Source organism: Dermacentor albipictus, unplaced genomic scaffold (genome assembly GCF_038994185.2).
Source record: "Dermacentor albipictus isolate Rhodes 1998 colony unplaced genomic scaffold, USDA_Dalb.pri_finalv2 scaffold_14, whole genome shotgun sequence".
NCBI lineage: Eukaryota > Metazoa > Arthropoda > Arachnida > Ixodida > Ixodidae > Dermacentor > Dermacentor albipictus.
Window position 1 is genome coordinate 15,155,062 of NW_027225568.1, and position 22,439 is coordinate 15,177,500.

The 22,439-nt window shown below is 42.4% G+C and overlaps 1 long non-coding RNA gene across 2 annotated transcripts; it reads right to left on the reverse strand.

The window, feature by feature from the left end:
* Nucleotides 1-3,843: 3,843 nt before the first annotated feature.
* LOC139051804 (uncharacterized) lies at nucleotides 3,844-14,326 on the reverse strand. 2 transcript variants are annotated; one of them, XR_011509554.1, is made up of 5 exons: nucleotides 13,980-14,326; nucleotides 12,709-12,765; nucleotides 11,208-11,398; nucleotides 6,968-9,867; nucleotides 3,844-6,896 (listed from the first exon to the last, which is right to left on the reverse strand). It is a non-coding gene; the product is annotated as an uncharacterized lncRNA (long non-coding RNA). The 2 variants fall into 2 exon arrangements; XR_011509553.1 differs by having other exon boundaries at nucleotides 3,844-9,867.
* Nucleotides 14,327-22,439: the final 8,113 nt, after the last annotated feature.

The following is a 22,439-nucleotide window of genomic DNA, read 5'->3' on the forward strand; positions in this document are numbered from 1 at the left end:
AAAAAACAGGCCAACGACGTAGAGGCTATGATTACACGTTACTGAACCAGCATAAAGCGATAAATTTGGTAATTATTATAAAGAAAATAGTAATAATAATTAAAAATGTATATACGCCACCCAGCCAAAGAAATATGAGGAAGGACGCCGGTTACCTTAGAGCTACACACCTTGCGGTACCCTATAGATCAGTTGTGCTGTTGACCTTGCGATAGCAGCAAACACTCACTAAGGTTTCCACCTGGGACACAGCTAAAGCAACCCCAAAATTATATGCCACTGCACAAATGAAGCTGCATGAAGACGATAACTTGCTATACGAATATTCTTTTTAATGCGTTGCAGCTGTTAGCAACAGAGATGACAAGAGGAACGTCAGGAAAAACTAATAAGTGATCAATATGAGAAATATACTTAATATAACTCAACAACCTCTAATTCTTCTGTCGTTGGGATTAGACTCCCTGTGTGTACTCAATGAGCGTCACGCAAATCAGAGAAACTTGACAACTTGTGTGAAAGTTGAAAACAACTCTGTGGTTCAGTCGATACAGCGTTGTGCAGTTCAGTCCGTGAGTACGACTTCTCTATGGGGTTGGAATGTAAAAAAAAAAGCCCCTGTGTGCCGTGCGCTGAATGCAAGCAAAATATTGCCCGCAAGTCAAAATTAATCCGTAACCCTATATACTTCGCCGTCCGTCATAAAGCTCAACATGGATGTTCGCGACGTTAAACCTCTAAACTATTAAAGCAACTGCTAGACCTAATAAATTATTTTGACTTTGTACAAGTAACGCATGGTAACGCATGGTACAAGTAACGCAATACCCCTCCGCACTTCAAGTTGGTTTTGTCATTTATTCCTCGTCTTTACTATCGCCCACAGTGTAAGGGGCAGCACGGTAAGAAGCTGCGATGTGCTTCGCGACGATATTAAATTTTTCGAAGTTTCGGATACCACGAACGGACGTGCCCAACGTGCCGAGTCACATAGCAGTGGGATCAGTGAACGACTCATTGAATGAGAAGTTGAAGTTTGCCGAGAAAAATAAACGCGGGAGAGGAGATGGCAGACAAAAACAAAACAAAAAGGTCTGTATGTCCGCGCTCTTTAAGTGTATTAGCCCCGAGAATTAGGAGTGGCGCCCTCTCGCGAGTGACGTCACGGCCAGGACGCCTCTCGCTCCGGCTCGCTCGGCTGCCGCGCGCGCTCGTTCCCTTCGTGTATGCTTGGGGCATGGGTGACTCGAGCCGTACGTATTGAAGAATACGTCGGCTTCTTTCAGCTGCCATACCTTAACCACAGTTTCTTCTTCAAAAGCGTGTGAGTCGAGAAACTTTGCGGCTTGGATATCGCAAGCTAAGTAGCGTTAAAGGGGTCTACTAGGTTCTGCAATGCATATATGCGCCGTGTCTATCGGTAAATTTTGACTAAAAAAAGAATATATGCAAATTCAACGCGCGAAGTTGTGTATGATGCTTCGCTAAACATTTAACATTCCTTTAGTATTTAGCTATTAGAGGCATTGCATTTTACGTGGAAGAAAAATTTGGTAATTGGCGTCAATATGTTATCTGATTTTAGAAAGACACTGCCCAGCGAAGCTCTCATCATGATTCCTATTACTCTGGTGTGTTGTTCTATTCAAATATGGCCATTCATTAATGCGCAAAAAAATAGTTAGGTGCGCATTTCTTATGAAAAAGCTTGCTGCTACTTTCATCCCCCTCTGAAACAGGCCTCCAAAAAAACGAATTGCTCATGGCTGCTAACACGACGGCGCGTCATGTAGAGTATTTACATAGTTAATTCACAAACACCATAGTAGCAATCACCTGAGAGAAAAGTTTCGTAGTTAAGATCGAGAGCCACTCAATTGAAAGTGATGAAATGTTTCATAGTGGCCCTCAGTAGCCTTTATCGACAATATGGCACACCCCTGATCATGTAACGGTAGCAATCGACTGTCCGTATGGCGAGGCACGCTATGTTTGCCAAACCCATCAGTTCACTACAACTTCGAATTAAAACCATAAAGCATGTTTTTTGCAGCGCCAAATGGAATGGCTAAAGTATTCTCGAGCTACCACACCGCAGCTTAGATTTCCTGTATACAAAAGGAAAATTCAAGCACCTTCTGTCTCACCATGTCTCGATCCAGTGTTATTCAATTATACAAACGGATAACTATTCGCTTCGTCGGTACATAAAAGAGAACCTTACAGGCAAATTAAGTTTGCTCCAATCCAATCGCAAACGTTAATAAAGAAAGCACCACAAGCCTTGCATATACTTTCACTTGATTTCTGACCCTCCACCGGGGGAATTTCGATATCTTCAATATGTCCCATACTACTAATCATTGACGCTTCGACTTCTTTCTGGCTGCAGCGATGCGGTCCAGCAGGCATACTTCACTAAAAAAATTGGGCCGAGCAGCCTGTGTCAGTTCGCCAAACAGATTCGTCATGTATATTCCTCAAGCAGCAAGCACCAGTAAATTTCTCAAGTGAGTTTGATTTGATTTAATAATTTCCATTTACACACACACATGTACAGAGGAGTGGTAAGTGGAGGTGGATGAGGGGAAAAAGTGGCACAGACACGGCTTGAGGTAACCTCACCCCCTTAGGTACAATATGGCTGCATGGGGTACACACTAAGAAAAAAAAGAGTATCCCTTACTCTTTTCGAAGAGTCTGGACTCGTCACGTATACGACTCACTTTGTGGGAGACACCCGAACTCTCTTTTGGCAAAGAGTCCCGAGACTATCTGCTCAATACAAGGTGTTTGCGTGACTCCGCACACAATAGTCATGCATACTCTGTTGTAATAGTCACCTATACCCTCTCAAAAGGGTCACAAGACTAGTGCTGAGGGAGTCCGTTAACAATTCTAAATGAGTCCAACGACTCAAGATAAAGTGTCTCATGAACACTGCAAGAATGACTCACCGAACTATTCTAGATGAGTCTGATGACTCCAGCAGTGTGTCAAGTTACCCTTAGTGCGTGGTGCCGGCCTCTTGCAAATAAAGTAAGGTAACTAATCTATGTAAGTCGTTTCACTCTTGGATGGCAGTGTCGAGCCGCTTTTCAAAATGTGTCAACAACTCTTGCTGTAAGTACACACGACTACGGCTAGTTCTCAAGAAGACTACTATGAAAAGACAACATAGGATAACAAAGAATCCACAGTAAACTTGACAAAAAGCACATGGCAGGTTAGCAAGAAAAAGTTAATATTTCATCAATCTTTGTTATTGTCTTCTGGAAAATTCAAATGTATAAGTCAGCACAGAATCACTATGAAAGCAAGACAGTTCTCTTTACCATTAAACTGGAATCAATAGCCAACTAAGCAAAACAGTCTTAAATATCCAATATGTAGCCTGCAGCTGCATATGCATGACACTGCAATGCCACTCAGAACCATAATGAGACCCCAAAATATTATGTAACTCATGTAGAAGGTTAATTCACCACCGCACAAGTCTCTTATAATATGTCAAAAGATTCATAAGTTCCACCTATTTCCCTGTTCTAAAAGACTTAACTTACGACTTAACATTCTAAGCAAGTAAGCTACACATAACAAATAAGAGAGGCTGCACTTATGTATAAAGGAGACCCATATAAGGAAGTGCAATAAAAACAATATTCCAACTTAGATTACATTACCTATGCATTATGCTATGCTTGCTGAAAACAACTGGTTGGCAATTGATAATCCAGTCTAATAGTAAAAACAGCTGTCTTACCTTATGGTACTCTTGTTGGCACTTTTTCCCACACAATTTGTGCATGTTAGCGTGAGATGAAAATTGATCTGAAAAACACATTAAAAAGTTGTGCATCAATTTTATTCTGTCATACAACATGCAACAGTGTATAAAAATCTCATAACTGACAAAATTACAAAAATAAATACAGCAACACTTATACTGATCATTTATTTATGTTGAGAAACATACTTTTGCAAGACTAAGTAAAATAGCTGACACAGACAATTTCACAGGTCGAAATAACCGCTAATACAAAACTTTCCATAATGCAAACACGTTGACAAAATAAGTAGCACAGGCAGCTGTATTTTGTTACGGCAAAGATAGCGCATGAATGATGAGGACAAGAGAGGAAGCAGAACACATAAACAAACTATACCCAGCTGCATGCACGCAGCTGTAACAATACTCATAGTGCACAAAGATCCAAAAGAAACAAAGAGGAAGATGTGAGGAAGGCTTCTTTTACTCATCACAAGTCATCCTGTAAGAGCACATTATGCACTGGCTGTAATCTATCCTCAGGACATACATGAATAAGTTACTTTAGGTGCCACATCTATAAATCACTCATACAATGTTCTTGTGATTTTCCTTATTCCAATCTTTAGCTTAGCAAGCATGACTGAGTTACGTAAAGCCTCCCTACGGCTTGGCACATATACACAAAGAAGTGTTTCTATAAACACTGGAAGTCACGGACGGATGACTGACACATACCTCTTTTATTTGTTTTGTCTTTGTCATTATGATTACCTACCACAGTAGTCTTTTGTAGAGTGAAACACATCCAAATAACACACTGTGGGCAACCAAGTGTGAATACCTGTTCTCGATTTCTACCTTTCTCTGGTGTCCCGCTAAGGTAACAATGGTGCGAAGGATTGTCTTCCCAACGTATGCATTCCCATACAACAGGAGCAGATGATAAGCCACATTAATGGTGCATGAAATAAAGCATCTGTGCTTGACTTTCCACTGCCGTTCCAATCTGGAGTGACCTTTTTTTTTGCTTTGTATACACTAGTACAGGTGCTACGTAGTCCCCTTGGCACCCAGAGCAATTCTCACACCACAGCAGGATGTCAATTTTTTTTTAAATTCTAAGCAGAACTCTCGTTATGGGGGACAATTGCGAACTTAAATTTTTGCTTTGTATCTTAATTATGTTGTTGACCTTTAAATTTAGCCACTTTACTACTTTTCTGCAGACAGGCCATTGCACCAATGCTAGGTTTTGAAAACACCAGAGCAGGGTAGAAAGCAAGAACAGATATTTATAATTTGGGTGCCCTCTCTGCATTGCATGGATATGTTTCAATGCACGATAAGACTACTTGGTAGCTAAACATATAAAAGTTAAGAGAATTAAGCTCAAAGCCTACCAAATTAGTAACTGGGAACTGGGAATTTCATATGTAAATTAAATTTCCTGATTCCCAGTGATGAAACAGTTTTGAGAATATGTGCGAAGGCAACCAAGTCACTCATGCTCACAAAGGAAACAAAATAAAAACAAGCAAGATTACAAGAACTTCGAACTTGCAACCCAAAGTAAGACACCTGACATGACTGATTTATGTATTTACTGAGCATAAATTACAGCTAGCGCATAATCTGCTTGAACAAGATGACAAACAATGAGTTACTGTTGCTTTCTCTCTGGGGCATTTGGCTCTTCTGAACACATGCACATTGTATGGCACAGCTGCGTGGATGTAGCTGGGCATAGTTATGAGTCAGCATCACTTTGTTATTATGGTCCTTCACTATTATTGTTATGATTTATATTTGGCAAGCAGCCTAACTATCGGGTTGATCAGCTGTATTTTAAACAAAACATACTGACAGATTTCCGTTTCTAGCTAACATAAGGAGGCGGGTACATCCTTTCAGATTTCAAGAAACAGCTGTGCAACAGAAAGTCTACAATGACCAGTACCTTTATTATTAAGTGCCATGTACTAGATCTTTCTGCAATGAATACCTCTATTACCAAAAATTGTAGTCTGAAAAACTAATTGGAAAATATTTACAAGTGACAGATACTAGAACTGCATTACAATTGCAAATTTTTTCGTAAACAATATCACAATAATTGAAGTTTTATTAATTTCAGCAAAATGGCTGACATCCTATTATTGAGGCTAGTCAGTGCTGAAGGTATTGTTAATTTGTAGGAGTCCTCAGACTGACAGCTCTGAAATATTTATCGCCATACTTGGTGGAACATGCTTTGCTGTTGCAGATATTACTTAGCCACAAAACATTTTGTAAGCCTTATGGGACAATTCTGTGTGGAAGATAAACCTATCTGATCATGTCTTTTTGGGTTGTGTATCTCGGAACTGGTGCTAGTCTGAGTTCTTACAAACTAGACGTTATTGAGTACTGTAATTATAATGCCTGCCACTGCTATAAATTTCTGTTAGCGAAAATTGTCGCATTGTCATGAAGCAGATATGTTCAATTTTTAGCGGCAGTCACTGCTGAAACACTCAGTACAAAGCACAAAACAAAGATATGGAGTCAAAATGTAAATGTCGAACAAAGTTATAGTCAATTCCTCATTTCACAGAACTGTCTTTTTTTCTGTTAGTTTGCCAATACCAATTGCACATCCACAAACATTTTAGTATTGCACTTCTGGTAAATGCAGGAAATTTCAGTGTTTAACAGAAGCCCTTGGGAAGACAGCCCAGAGTCGCTTTAACAAAAAGACTTGCATTCAATCTGCGTTTCTATGTTGTAGGTCACTATAGCAAGGGGCATGTTTTGCTGATTGAATAATACTCGAAACAGTCTTATTATTCGTACTAGAGGCTTTGAAAGAGAGCAAATTGTAGAGTTCTTCATGCAGATTTCATATATGTCATTAGTATTTCTTTAGCTGCTTCTTGAGTTATGTCCCACACAATGGGAAAATACACTGATCTTTGCGGGCACTTTCTTGTGTACTAAATTTTCACAAAAAGCAGTGTGCTGTAGCTACCTCAGCTCTTCGTAGACTACAAAGTACCGATATCTATTCAAACAGCATGTAAAGTTACTAGAAGTATGCAAGATTAGTAGGCAGGCAGAGAGGCCTGCCTACTAATCTTGCATACTTCTCATGCTATTGTGAAAAAAAGCTATTGAATATACTTCAAAAACATTTTCTCACAATAGCATGAGAATAACCTTATGCACTTATAGTTGTCCTATACTAACGAAATTTGGCATACGTACTCTTCAAGATATGCAGAATGCTCATATCTAATTGAAATTGCAATCTGTAAAATTATTTAATGTGGCCTAATATATTCTTGCATAGTTCCAGTAATTGTACAAGCCGTTTGGATAGGTATCACCACTTTGCAGTATACGAATAGCTAAATAAGATACAGCATGAAGCTATTTCTGAAAACTTTATACACAGGAAAGTGCCCCCCAAAATATTTTGCCACTGTGTAGGACATAACTAAAAAACAGCAACTACACAAAAATAAATGACAATTCAAATCTAATAAAACACTTTATGAATGACAGTATATTCAAATCTCTAGTACAAATATATAAAAAAGTTGTTTCGAGGAGTTAATAAGTGGGTGTCAGTGTATTCTACCAAAGTGTTAGAAAATGCCTTCAGGCATACCATGGGGAGCTTTATAAATAGCACACGCACGCATCTGCCTAAAAAGCCCCATGCCCTGCTTGAATTCATTAGTCATTTTTGCATTCTGTTGTATGTCACCATTTGCATCCCTTAACATAGAGTGCACAAAACCAAAAACAGCCTATTACCGTATTTACTCACATAATGATTGCACTCGCGTAATGATCGCACCCCTAAATTTTGTCGTTTTAATTCGATTTTTTTTATTTCCCACGTAATGATTTCACCCCGAACTTGCCGCAGCGATGTGTCACGTGCCAAATCTAGCTAATAATGATCGCGCTTACCATCTGTCGACTGCTATGCGAACGACTCTTCAAGACAAACCAAGCAGTCTGCACGCAAAAAACTTTCTTAAGCAGATGCCCCATTTCATTGCTTTCATCACTTTCCGCACTTCTACGACAAAAAAAAGCTACAACCAAACTTTCCTTTATTATGTGTAGGCTTTATAATGGTTGTGGTCAATAAAAACAACAAAAAAAAGGCGTCTTTCGATTCTTCTCATCTGCACTTGTGGGCACGCAACAAATCGCGAGCGGCAATGATAGCAGCCACGTTTACACTGATAGGTTAGAAGTGTACCCTATTCATTCGCCGACGTTTGTAACGCAGCTAAGATATTCACCCACCCTTAGCGGAAACGTGCCACGTTAGGATAGTGGTGAAGACAAATGCCGCAGTTTCCGCAGCATGTGTTCCTATGTCACTGGCAGCTAAGTGCGCCCATCTGTTTCTGTCCCCTCAAAGTGGGCATGGCTATGTTATTGCCGCAAACTTGCAAATATTATTCATTACTAATATGGAAGAAACTGTTTGAATGCACTGTAATGTACTCACGAGAAGAAAAATGCATTCGGCGCGTTCGGCTTGCTCTGCCGGCCACCATTTTTTTTCGTGTCCTGCACTACATACAGCAGCAGCCGCCTATTTGTTGACCTGTTGTCATCCCGTAGTAAATGCCAGATAATATATTTTTTTCTTTTTGCGGGAAAATTAACCAGTGTAATGACCGCACCCCTGAATTTGAGTCAATTTTTTTTGCAAAAAAGTGTGATCATTATGCGAGTAAATAGGGTAACACACGGAATTTTTAGCCTGTAAAGGGGTTGTATACAAATGGGGCAGCCCACTCTAGTGTGACAATAAACAAATATTTGTACTCACAATATTGAAACCAGTCATAACATATATCCTCACAAATTTGGAAATGAATAACCAAAGAACCTTGCTGATTGTCTCATTAGTGTCCTAAACAAGATCTTTTGATGTTTATAATTTCTAGTTTAATTCACTTTCTCTAGTAAATGGACTTTGACCTAGACTACTCAGAGTAGGAGACTAACCCAGACCTGGAAGCCAATATTTAAATCTGAAATAAAGACATTCATCCCACGACCACGTCACTGCTATGTCATCAGAAGCGTGCATCCATGGACTGCAAAATAATTTTTACATGATCTGTACTGTTACTCTTGCACTAATAAATTAGGAAATGCACTTGCTATTTAAAGCACTGCTGTAAACCTTTGTGTTTGAGAAATGAAATACTCAAAAGTGTAACACAACCAATGTGTGCATATAACCTACGATGCCTTTGACATTCGTCAGTGTGACAAATGGGCACCGAGAAATGCAAAGGGCATCATAGCTTTCTTGTTTGAAACCTTGTGTGCGAGTATATTACTGGTATCTTTGCAGTGAAAGGAAGTCACATTATTATCAGACTTATGAGGGGAACTTATGTTTCTCTAGTTTAATATTTTCTTTTTTGTGCTCCTATATTCTTGACTTTTCCAAGAATAATGGGTGTTTGAAATAAGTACTCTATATTGCTCTTAAATTTTTCCTGCACAAGAGCTCACGTTAGGTTACATTTCTTGAACACTTTGCAGTGCTGTAGATAATCAAAAGAAAGAAAAAAATGCTGTAAGTTTGCATTTTAGCCTTCTGTATAACAAGTATGAATCTATCAATTACATACACAAGTACAAAAGAACTACGAAAAACTGGGCATAAAGACATACATTATAGTAATAGCAGGAATCGATGGTGAGAATTCTAATAGAAAGGAACCATTAAAAACTAGGCACTAAAGACACATATTAATTATAATAACACAAGTATTTGCTAAGAATTTGAAGAGACAAATAGAATGTCTCTTCAAATCACTCCACCCTAACATTCATCCATGGTTTGATGAGTGACCACAGTTGGTGATGCTGTTTGGATAAGTTGCAGCTGAGGTGCAGCTGTGAAATAGGCGGAACATGTAGAGAGGTCACCAAAGGTTGCACGCTGGTCGCACAGCAGGTTGCCTTGATCTCCGGACTCACTCGACACTCATGTGTTGAGCCTGGTTATACGCCGTTTGCAAGAGGCCTGGCCCGTGTGTGGTACGGCTTTGGTAAAATTTCGAGGCAACCTGAAAAACACAGATCGATAGCTATAAGCACCACAATATTCTTCACCATAGGGCAAACCTGAAGTTTACCATGGGCACATAGCAGATAATGAAAACAGACACAAGCCACCAGACTTCAGGTATAAAGATGTGCAAAAGTGTAAATGAGTGTTAAGAGCTGTTTATAGGATGGAATGTTTCATTTTGTCTTTTGTAGATGAATAATAGTATCTTAACATAAAGTCAAGTGTACTTGGCCCTCCCTAAAAAAATTTAAATTATGGGGTTTTACTTGCTAAAACCACTTTCTTATCATGAGGCACGCCGTAGTGGAGGACTTCGGAAAGTTCGACCACCTGGGGTTCTTTAATGTGCACCTAAATCTAAGTACACGGGTGTTTTCGCATTTCGCCCCTCTCGAAATGCGGCCGCCGTGGCCGGGGTTCAATCCTGCGACCTCGTGCTCAGCAGCCCAACACCATAGCCACTGAGCAACCACGGAGGGCATGGCCCTCCCTATTTGTGTAAGTAGGCAATTCCATGCGAGCTGTACCGACCTGGCACACGACCACTTGAAATTTTTTTTGAAGAACTGGAAGCCCTTCAATATAGCGCAAATGTTAATTTCAAAAAATACTTAACTTAAAAAGTTTTTTTACTGGCGCAAGCACTAAGTGAGATTTTGTGTAATGCACCAATCTATGCATCATAAAAGGCATAGCAGAAAAATTGGTTCCTTCATTAAAGGGGCCAAATTTTTCGGGACTATAAAAAGAGGCCTTACACCAAAAATTGAACTGCTTATTAGCCACTGCTCAGTTTATTATGGGTCATTAAACATGGACAAAATGGCCAATTAACATTATTTTCATGAATCTGGCTTACAGCAAAAGCTGCAAATTTATGTAATCCACATATTTAGGAGTTGTGCTGCGTGCAAAAACTGGTTTCAGGAACATAAATTATACAGCAGTGCACAGAGATGCGGATGAACTAGCAAAAAAAAGTCAGTTTTGGTGTGTTTATCGGCATACTTACTATTGAGGCAGTCCTAGTAAATTTATGCCCAATACCATGTATGAGTGTACACCGTATTCTTTTTAGATTGCTAAAGCTTTATCAAAGCAGTTTTTTGTTAAGCAAGAAAAAAAATGTACAAGTGGTCTCCTACTGGTTTCAAAATTTGCAGCGCGTTTCGTCTAATCCACAGAGCCTTTTGGCGGCTAAGGCAAACTGCATGGACTTGAGCATTCCTGCACCGATAGCAGGGAGTCTAAACTGCTTTGAAGTTAACTCTTTCATTGCTGAGTGGCTACAAGCCACTTCACTCAAAAAGTTGCCACTTAATCACATGTATTTACATTAATCTTTCTGTTGGCTTCCAGCCTGCTTGGCATCATCACGAAGGCTGCCAACTCCCTAGTGGACGTAGTCAGGACATGGTGGTGGCAGGACGCAGCGGCAGGAGCCGCCAAAGGCTTCAAACTCCCTAGTGGACGTAGTCAGGACACAGTGGTGGTAGGATGCAGGGGCGGGAGCCACCAGAGTGTACCTGCAGCAAATTTGCACAAATGCTCTTAGTCCTACCATGTCACAATTTACAAGAAAAATTAAGCAGTCTGTGGAACATGGATACCAATACAAATAAATGTAAACAGTTAGGTCCCACAACACAACTAGAACATTGACAAAGAAGAAATGGTACTTATGCTTATGAAAATCCAAGCAATGAAAAAAAGAGAATGTGCATCCGATTTGTGCACGGAAGCTCAGTGGAAACCTGAGCTCATACCATCAAGTGATAATAATAATATATGGGGTTTTACGTGCCAAAACCACTTTCTGATTATGAGGCACGCCGTAGTGGGGGACTCCGGAAATTTTGACCACCTGGGGTTCTTTAACGTGCGCCTAAATCTAAGTACACGGGTGTTTTCGCATTTCGCCCCCATCGAAATGCGGCCGCCGTGGCCGGGATTCGATCCCGCGACCTCGTGCTCAGCAGCCTAACACCATAGCCACTGAGCAACCCTGGCGGGTCATCAAGTGATCTGCTAGTCAACTGCAAGCCTCTTAAAATGTCATTGTATATTTTTTACACACACTATGTTAAGCTGCATTAAAACAAGTTCAGCATCTCTAAATATAAGTAATCACGAAGCAATTCAATTAATGAATTCCAGTGGTCGATAATGCAACAAAGTGCACGCTCTGATGAAGCTGGCCAAACTGGGTAGTGACAAGTAACAGCGTGGTTCTCTACATCTTGTTTTTCTGGCTTTCGCTGTAGCATTAAAATACACAAGAAATATCACATTCCTGACATTTAACCCTGCCAATTTTTATTCCATAATGCATAATACTTCAGCAAGAGCAATAATGCTGTCTTTTAATCATAAATAGTGATAGAACAAGAAATTTTACTGGAGCTAATGTTTTGACAAGAAAACTTATCTCCTTCTCTTTGTCGAAACATTGGCTCCAGCGATGCTCCTTGTTCTACGGCTCTTCATCATTTCAAGTCTCTGTCTTCCTGTGTACCTCTGTACTTTTAATGTTGTATCAATGAAATTGTAATAACGGAGAATTAGTAAATGTAGCTGATGAAGAACTTGGGCTTGTTGGTAGACAATGACAGAGTAACGGCGCAACATAGAGATACGGACAAAGGAGGCTCATGTGTGCCGTCTCCTCCAGCTATGTCTCTCCTTTGGACAATTACTCTATCTCGATGTAAAAGTATTACCCTTTGCACAATAATGCTGAAATGAATAAAGGCCAGGAAAGTGGACACAAAAATTACAACAAATAGCATCTTATGCTAATGAGATATGCGAAAGTCCCTGCTACGATCTGTCTCACCAATAACGTGCTGGATAAGATGGCGTCTTCTTCTGGATGTTGGCATTTCTTGAATACCTAAAATAAAGTACATTTCAAAATTACAAAAATACACAGAACAGCCGTAGCAGAGGAGATAACGCATTGTTTAGTAAAAGAAAGTAAACTAATCTCTGATGCAGTGCAGACGAAATTTCCTTTATTAAATTAGCAGAATAATACATCACACTTCATTTCATTTAATGCTGTGAGCGTTTCTTGGTACAACAAAGAAAGGTATTTCTGCATGAAAACAGTAAAATAATCATAGCCTTCTACTTTTACAAAATACGCGACAGCGACTAAGCCAACTACAGCAGTATATACTTAAAATTGTTATATGCACATTACAATAGCCAAGACAGGAGAAACTTGGGTTTATATGTAGCTCACCAAGAGGTACCACCTTGGAATCGATTCATTTCTGCTTGCCAAATATCTGCACTAACATAAGACTACAAATAAAAAGACCCTCGTTTTCATAAAATACCGGACTCAAAATAGAAAATCCAGTAGGAATACCACAAATTCTGTGCATAACACAGCCAGGTTTTGTGCGCCTAGTAGGATTTACTATATAAAGGTTGCAGCAAATTCATGCTTTTAAATATTTACCACCATGAAAATAAAGATTACATAAAAAATAATAACATTATACATCGGCTTAGATTGTCAGCTAACGTATTTTGTGTTTTCTACTTACAGCCAAACGCACATAAAATTTGTTCTGTTTCAGCGCTTTTAAAGCGCTGTGTCTGTTCGCTTGTGCATGCAGCCGCTTTACCGCTCTTAAGATATCTGTGCTGCCACATCGCCTGACACTGCCATACAGCGTTGTAGCGCTTTTATTATTCGCGGTAATATACCTAAAGCGCTAGTAAATCTTCAGAATACACAAGCTGTCTTTTCGACTACCTGTCTTCGCCAGCGAAAGTTACACTGGTACTAGTATTGTATCTACACTTCAAGTTACGCAGGACAGTACTTGATATTCTACGGATCTTTCGATGCGACAGGCCACTAGTCACCGGAGTCGTTAAGAACGGTGTTTCTCCTGGCAGTACAGCTTTGCAATAATTTCAGATGCTCTCCTGAGGCTTCCGTCTGCCAGTAGTATTTTCGCATACATACGCGCACGCATGCCCAAGAAACGTCTGTGAACTGCCAAGAGAAACGTGGCGCAAAATGTAGCCATACCGGAAGGACCGAGTCCGCGCCGTTTGTAAACTCGGAACAAAAGCTGATATGCTTACCTGAGACGTTAAGAGAAATATGGCACAGGTCACAGGTCCCCGCTGGTAGTGGTTCGTATGCATCTGGTCGTCTCTGTCCGTTGCGATCTCCCATATCACAATGAAAGATGCAGTGCAAACCGCAGCACTTCGGACGCTTCCGGCGAGCGCACTTGCTCGATGTCGGCAAAGACGAAATCGGCGAAACGCTGCTGCTGGCGGCGGTCCCCTCGTCGCAATCACACAGCACGGACAGAAGCTCCCACCGTAACTTGTCGCAACGCTTGGTTGCAGTCGTCCCTAGCGCAGCGATTTCAGAACCACTCAACGACAATGTATACTCGTGCGTGATGCAGCGCAACTTTAAAATGGCGTCGTGCTATTGACGGCTTCGGCTTTGGATCATCTTGTAGCTGCACAACTGAGCAGAACAGTTGCGCTAGTTTCGGTTTTGTTTACTCGCGTTGAAATAAAAACTGTTTTGCTCACTGATAATTTTACGTCAATTAAGTAATGTTCACGAATGAAACAGCCATGAATTTAATACGCGTGTTGAAATACCCGCCACGTTCACTTGGCAGAAGCAAAATTTGCTCGTCCGAGCGTGGTTGCGTTTGAAATATCTATCGGTGGGCTGTCGGAGCATGCTCGAAGTGTGAAGACGCGGCGTAATTGTCCTTAATTTCCTTAGATATAACGGTGCGGCTGCCCTTGATTTCCGTCTAGTGCAGTTTGCTCTGATGTGAGGTAGAACTACAAAGCCGCCCATGTTGCTGAATGATCTAGTGCACCTGAAGCTGCCAGAACTCCGGCATTTCCTCCACAAGTTCTTGCGACTGTGTGCCGCGATCACCAAATGCGAGCGTAGTCATTTGGCGGAGATTTAGCAGCACATTTTCTAGAACTATCGTTCACCGCTCTCTCACGACATGGAGAAGCAGTGTGGTTGGTCCTTGGTAAAAATTTCTATTTATTGCGAATTTTGCGATAGCAATTATATGGACACAACCGTCAAAATATATCTGTCGGTGTTATCGTGAGCTTTCGTATAAAGTCAAGTGCGATAAGATCCTATCCCGCGCCGTTGGCTGTGCGCGTTAAAGGAAGTGTTCGAGGCTTAGCCGGGCTCGATGGGCGCCCCAAGTATCTATAGGAGGTCACGTGATAAAACGCGCGCAAGCCGGGAGAGGGATGCGGGATGCGCTAGTTTAGCGCGCTTCTCCTCCTCTAGCCGTTGCTCTAGCCCGGTCTTGCGCCACCCTCGCTCTGTCTTGGTGATAATTTCCGATGGACGCAAAGCTGGGGGGGAGGGGGGGGGGGGGCGCTCAGATAACGCAATTTTGCGGAGACGCTTTGACGGAAGAGGCAGCAGAAGCGTTCTGTGCGCTCTGTTCGCGCCCTTCGTCAAGCCAACGCTGTGACAGCGAGTGTTCGCCGTCATTGAGTGAGATCTGTTGCATGCACGTACGCGCGTGACCCAGTGCTTCCTAATTTAAGGAGTAAGCGAATGTTTACTGCAGTTTATTCAGCCGATGAAACAACGAACATTGGTTCCAGCAGTAGTTCGTGCAGTGGTTCAGGCAGCATTGGGGCGAAACTGCCGTATTTTTGTTTTTATATTTCTAGGGGGTTCCAAAGCAGTGTTGCGTACGTTAATATTTGTTTGTGGCCGCGGAACGCAACGCACAGTAGCCCAGTGGCTTTGGTGTTGCGCTGCTGAGCTCGAGGTGACGGGTCCAATCACAACCGCGGCAGTCGCATTCCAACGGGGGCAGAATGCGAAAACGCGCGTATACCGTGCATTCCGTACACGTTAAATAACCCGAGCTGCTGAAAATAAATCTGCAGCTTTCCATTACCGTGCGCCTCATAACAAGATATTGATTTTGGAACCTAAACCTTCGAAATTTAGTTTAAGTCGCGGGATTACATTTACAATCGACACTGTTGACTGCACCTACTGAACTTATCTCTTTGCTGTGCTCTCTTTAGTAGCCAATACTTTTTTTTAGATTTACTTATGGTCAGAACCAGTGTGACAAATCCAAGTCTTCCTTATCATAGGAATCCAGCTATGGCTTAAGCGTGTGAGGTATCAACAAACATGGTCAAGAAAAATCAATATATAGAGTTCGAAGTAATTGCAGAACATGACAAGGATGAAAGAATGATACACGGCGGCATTACAACCAGGACAGGAACCCGAGGGCCTGCCTAAAACAGAAGAGTTTATCTGGTATTTCTTCTCCTGCATTAAATCTTTCTCTCGCCAGACTCATCTCGAATATCAGAGGAATGGCGATCTTCCATGACTCTTAGCGTGCTATTGAGAGTCAAACGACCCATGCGGGAATGTTGACTCTTCTTTTTGACTCTACTCGCGCAAAAGTGGGTCTTCGGAAGAAAAAAGAGAGTCAAGTTGCTGTGACTCACTTTTTACTCTCTTTTTTCTTAGAGTGTAACACATCAAGCGCCATATAAATTACATTTATATAGTGGCCATAAAACATTGTAGTTATACAATATATGAAAGAACAGTGAAATATTTCCACAATAAGAATGCAAAACACACTGCGGCATTGAAATAAATAAATGATATACGCTAGGTAACAGACAAAAAAAGAGGAACATAACATACATTATTAATCATTAACAAACGCGCTCTAAAGAGGTGAGTTGAACGTGTAGCACGGAAAAGGCAATATATATTGGTACATTCCTATTTGTACTCTGTAAATAGCTGTAAGCCTTCATTAACTTTACTTCAAGTTTCCGCCGTTTTAAAAAAATGAACACGTGAAGAACCGCCTAATGTTGACAAGCAGTTAAAGAAGCAAGTGAGGCGTGTAGAATCTAAGCTCCAGTATTAGTTAAGTCCCCGTGCTACTGCCGAGCGTTTCTGTGAGGAAATGCGAAAATTCGATATTATACCATGAACTACTCGTCGTGAGCAAACCTGTTTTAGCGGAATAAAATCAACGTAACTGCTGTAGAAGTCATATATAGTCAGCTTTGTGACATACTTGTTGCACCGCGGCAGGTATGGTGTCATAACTGGATTCCTATAGGCTATGCTCTTGCGATTGTCTATCCGCGTATGAAAAACCCGCAATGGGCTGGTCTGCGTAGCTTCGGCTGGCACTGTAGCGTTGTCTTCGAGAGCTGCATTGTTGTCTAAGAATATAGCTCTTTGAATAAATGTTCGCAAAGGAAGACGTCGCAAAAATATATTAGAGACGACCACCATAAGTATACAAGCAGAGAGAACGAGGGCGAACAAACGAAAACACCGCAGAAAGCGCCCGGACAACGCCCGAACTGTAGCAGACGACAGGCGCGAGTCCGTGCCCTGACGTCACGCGAGCGGCGCTCGCAGCGCCGCTCGTGTTCGTTCTCGGGGCTAATAGGAACATTGTTTGACATATACGAGGGGAGGAGGGAACACAGCTTAAATGCCTGAACTGACAAGGAGCACTAACACGAAAGTTTTGCGAACCGTTTTTCTTGCTTTCTTAGGTAACTATCGACTCCATAACTACGGTATCGAGCCCTCAATTCCTGGAGAGCGCCAGAAACTATTCTTATGTAACTTCTTTTACGCGGCAAGTTAAAAACGCACACCAAATGCAGCGCACCTTCGCGCGTGGGCGGGAGACTATTAAATACGTCAGCGAAACTGGATGTGTCGGCCACGAGGTGTCACACAACTCAAGCGTCGGCTCGGTGCAGTGGTTGAAGAACTGATCGTGTTGCCGAAAGCTGCGCGCGTCTCTTGCAAACGCAGAAACGAAAGTGGGACCTTTCCTGCGACAGTGCGACAGTGAGCCCGAAACAGCAGCGCTTGCTTGCTACCCGCTGCTGGGTGACGTAAGCAGAACGCCGTATCGAGGGGCACGGCTTCGCGCTCGCTGCACCCTCCACGTTTCCGATTCGCGCGCTCTGATAGCTGAAATTCGTCGTGCCCCAGTTCCGCGGGTAATCGCGTTTTTCCACATGCAAAAGGTGGCATGGTTTGCACGGAGAGCTCACGTCAATTTCCCAACAGCAATGAGTCCGCTGAAACTGAACGTTAAAAAAGCTAATTTATGGATTTTCGTTAATGAGCGACTAATTACCACGTGTCACTCCTCACCGCAAGGTCGCCAGCACTGACGGTATGCCTCAGAGAAAACCGCCCTTGTAGTCCAAAACGGCCAAAGCAGTCTTGATAGAAACACCCAGTATATAACCACCTTCAAAGCCTGCTTAGACGTGGTTCATCCACACGTACAGTCGAGTCGAAAATCTAGAGACCACCAGCATATGATGATGATGATGATAATAATAATAATAATAATAATAATAATAATAATAATAATAATAATAATAATAATAATAATTTCTTCTAGCGCAGCCATGCAACCTGAAATTGTATAAAGCCATGGCACTGGTCAAGCAGGCGCACGTGGACAGTACACTTGATTTCAGCCTGTATGCCTAGGCTGACAAGGAAAAAATAAAATTTAGCGGCAACTCTGGTCCTTAAACTCGACTGACCATTGGTGTCGTCAGCTTCGCGATAAGTTGCAGCTGCTGCGTGTAAGATTTACCAAAGCTCTCGAGCTAATGCACCGCACTGTTCCAATGCTTCGGCAAGGTCTTCTTTCAGCCTTTCTGAAAGGCATCGTGCTTCGCTTGAGCTCTTACCAGGCCAAATAGCAAACTTTGGTTATACGCAGCAAGTTGTTACGCGTGCCCTCTAAGGAGTGTTCTATTACAATAATTTTTCAAATTAGTTCGATAATATCAGATATATAAGTATTTGAAGTGCCGCGAACCCATGGTTTCAGGAGGCGAGCGTCACCGCCAAGACAGACAGTCTCTCCACTTGCCCCCGTCCAGCCTCCGCAAGCGAAATTACTTGCCTGCGGTCTCCCATACCGGAGCCGGAGGATCGCGTGACGAATACGTCACGGGCAGCCTTTTTTTTTTTTTTCGCGCTTTTGCTGAGTGGCACACTTCGGGTGACGGCCTCGCCCGTGAGCTGTTGCGTTTGTCTCGTTTCGCGCAACGGGCGATTTCGCGCACTCTGTACGAGAAAACCCGATTAGCGGTATGTCAGTGCCACAATCACGAGCGCTGAGAGCATGATCGCGGCACTGGATCCACGGTAGAAAATGACATAGTTTCGTTCTCTGCGCGCGCGACTGAACGAGGTAGGAACAAGCAGACGAAACGGAAGTGCATCTCTCTTGGTACGGTACGAAGTAAAACAAAATCACGCAGGCAGTCGGTTCGTACGTGTTATTTCTTTAAACTTTAATTCGTCTACTGAAGAAACAGATTAAACAAATGACTGATGTTGCCTTGAATAATTCTCGAAGTTACGCGTATCTAAGAGTGACGTCACAGAATTGCAATATACGCAGGCGCGCTTGCGCGATTGACGTCGACTCTCCCGGTGGTAGCGCGGCGCCCGCGAGGAGAAGCGCATATGGCGCTTGGTTTGAAATTTCAGCTCTTTCCGCGGCGCGAAGGGAGGCAATACTTCGGAGACGATCGTTAGCGCGCATCGTATGCACTGCAATTGTTCGCTCAAAATGGCCAGACATGGTGAGGGGCCCTTTATTTGAAGAAGCGACCTAGCGAAAACAAATGCAGGGGTGCGTCCCCAATTGTTCTTTGGGCTAAATGTTGAATGCTCAGAACCTGCATAGAGCGGTAGGACATCGGCGAACTAAACAGAATCCTGAACTTAATCCAGCGCATATCACTGAGAGGAGCTCTTATTTGCAAACTGACAAAGGCAAATCTGTAACGTTCTTGCAATCTAAACGAACTTCGTGATAAAATTTGGGACTTAATGAAGGGAGCGCGTTGCGAAAGTAGGATCTGATCGGCAAAGATGAGAAGGTGATTCTGGCTTAGGCATAGACATATAAGCACCCTACTCCGCAAGAATAAAGTGAAAAGAATCAAAAAGGAGAGTTTGCAGAAAGAAGAACGAACAAACACATGCGCAGAATCAGAGTAGTTTTATTAAAAATAAAATTACTTCCACGCCTGTTAGCCTGCAGTTGACAGGCTCGATTGTTCTTATTGCCTGGAGCAGCAGAGTTAAGAGGCCCGTGACGCGTTGTGGCTTGATATTGGGCGCTCTAGGACGGGCGAAGCCAGAGCAACTTCATTAGCGTTCGTGATGGCGGTGGTCATGATTGATGAGGTTCAAGGTACCGAAGTTACAGGCTGTGAGGGACGCCGCAGTGGGTGCTCGGGATTATTTGTTCGCCTCCCGAGATTCTTCGACGTGCACCAAATGCGCGGTACACGGGCGTTTCGATGCGAAAACACGTCAAATGGCCCATTACGCGAAACAGCCGGCGGCGCCCGCAGCAGCGAAACTTCCCGTTGGCGGCGACGCCACGTCAGCGCGTTCGTGACGCTGGCTCGCGTCACACCTGCGGCCGCGTTACTGCGCGAAGGAAGAGGGCACCGGCGCGACGCCACGTCACACTCGCTCTCGGAAACCTCTGCCATCCGCGGAATATCTCGCCTGCGTTCGACCTGCGCCTCGGCAGGGCCAAATCAAAATGCTCCGAGCCTGTCAACGCGCTCCCTTACCGGCGAAGAGTTCGTAACTCGAAGGACCGCTCAGCGGCGTTCAAAAGGTCATGAGGGGAAGCTTTAGCTCGGGCCCAACTACGATGTCCCCTGTATGCAAACACATGTAAAACGCAGAAACGCTTATCTGAGATAACCACTGGGCCGATTTTTATTAAATTTGTTGCACGTGAGTGAGAAAGTTAAGTTCTAGTGGCTGCTGTAACTGAAATTGCGATTTAGGGTCTGAAATTTTTGAATGAAAAAAAAGGAAGTTTAAAAAAAAGCAAAATCACAACGTTTACAAATTCGATCGTAGTTTTACACCTAGAATATAATCGCAGTTCTGCAAAGGGCATCCATTAGAGCATCCAAAGCGGACAAGTTTCATATGTGAATTTGTACCTTACATGAATTCGTTACAATGTTTACAGGTGTTTTGCAAGAGATCTGCTCATAAATTAGTAGTCTGTTCGAGAGCCATGCATAATATATCAATTTCGTCCGTTTTATACATACTACTAGGTGTAGTTTACAGAATTGTGATATCATTTTTGATTGCTGAGTTACAGGGTTGTAAACTTGATAGTTTGGCTTTATGAATATTTGCGATTTTTGACAACATTTATTGAACTACTAATTCGAAAATTCGCGACCAGCAGTCACTGGATTTGGCTCTTTCTTCTAAATCCAACAAACTTCATCAAATGTGATGCAGTGGTTGCTGAGAAAAAAATATTTCTCCTTTCCCATGTATTTATATAGGAGCCCCCGAGCTAAAGCCTCCTCTTAATGCTTTTGCAGTGACAACTCATAAGTGCATAGCTGTCCTCAATTCTTTTTTTTTTGCATTGCGCCTCCATTCGAATGCCGCCGCCGAGGCCGGGAATCGCACCCGCGACCTCGTGTTCAGCAGCAATGCGCCACAACTATTGACCCGCCAGTATAGGCTCATCGCTCGGGTAAACTCGCAGATGAATTTTTCCAAAAGACCGGCGGCGCAAACCGGCGTCGTTCTAGGCTACCGTTCGCTGAATACAAGAAGACCGGTCACTAACTATTAATGGTAAACACTTATTATGGTAAAAAGATGCGCAATTACTATACGTACCAGCTATATTTAATTAAATTCACAATGATTTACGTCTTGCAAGTAACAAGAGAAAGAAGATGACTGATTTAAGAGATTGGCGCGCAAACTTAATACCTTGTGCATAATTTCACTTGTCTTATATGTGTTATTTCGTGCTGTCAGATTTATCAGCGATGTCGTGTATATTAAACAAGAAATTCATGTACATGAAGTTATTTCTTTGAAAAGATTCTCCACCTGCTACCGACCAGCCAACAAGCACAATATGCTTAGGCATGTGATAATTTATGTATGTGTATGCTGCACTGACACATAAACTTTGAACTTCGAAAAAAAAAATACTAACCACCGTAACCACGGCCACTAACCACAGTTAAAAGAGAGAGAGAGAGGTTTCAATCGAGACAGAAAATCACAAGCGGCGATCCCCAATCACGATATCCGACGCTGTAGTACAGAGGGCCAAATGAGCTTGGACACCTCAACTTTCTTGAAGCAAAACTTTGAACATTACACTTTAGGTAGGCTTTACTTACTGTGCCGTGAAGTCGTGCAAGAGCATATTTACTTAGAAGAAGTGGTCACAGGTAAACCGGATCGTCAAAAGGAAATTTGCACACGAGTCAACCTCATGGTCAACGTGATGGCAAGCATTTTGAAGTCATGACCGGCAGATTATCTTTATCTCTGCAACTAGCGCATTCTACCAGCACTATTCTTCATAGGCAGAAACTTGGAGGATAACAGAAAAGCTTAAGAAGAAGTTAAGAATAACGCAGCGAGAGATGGAACCATAATGACAGGCATAA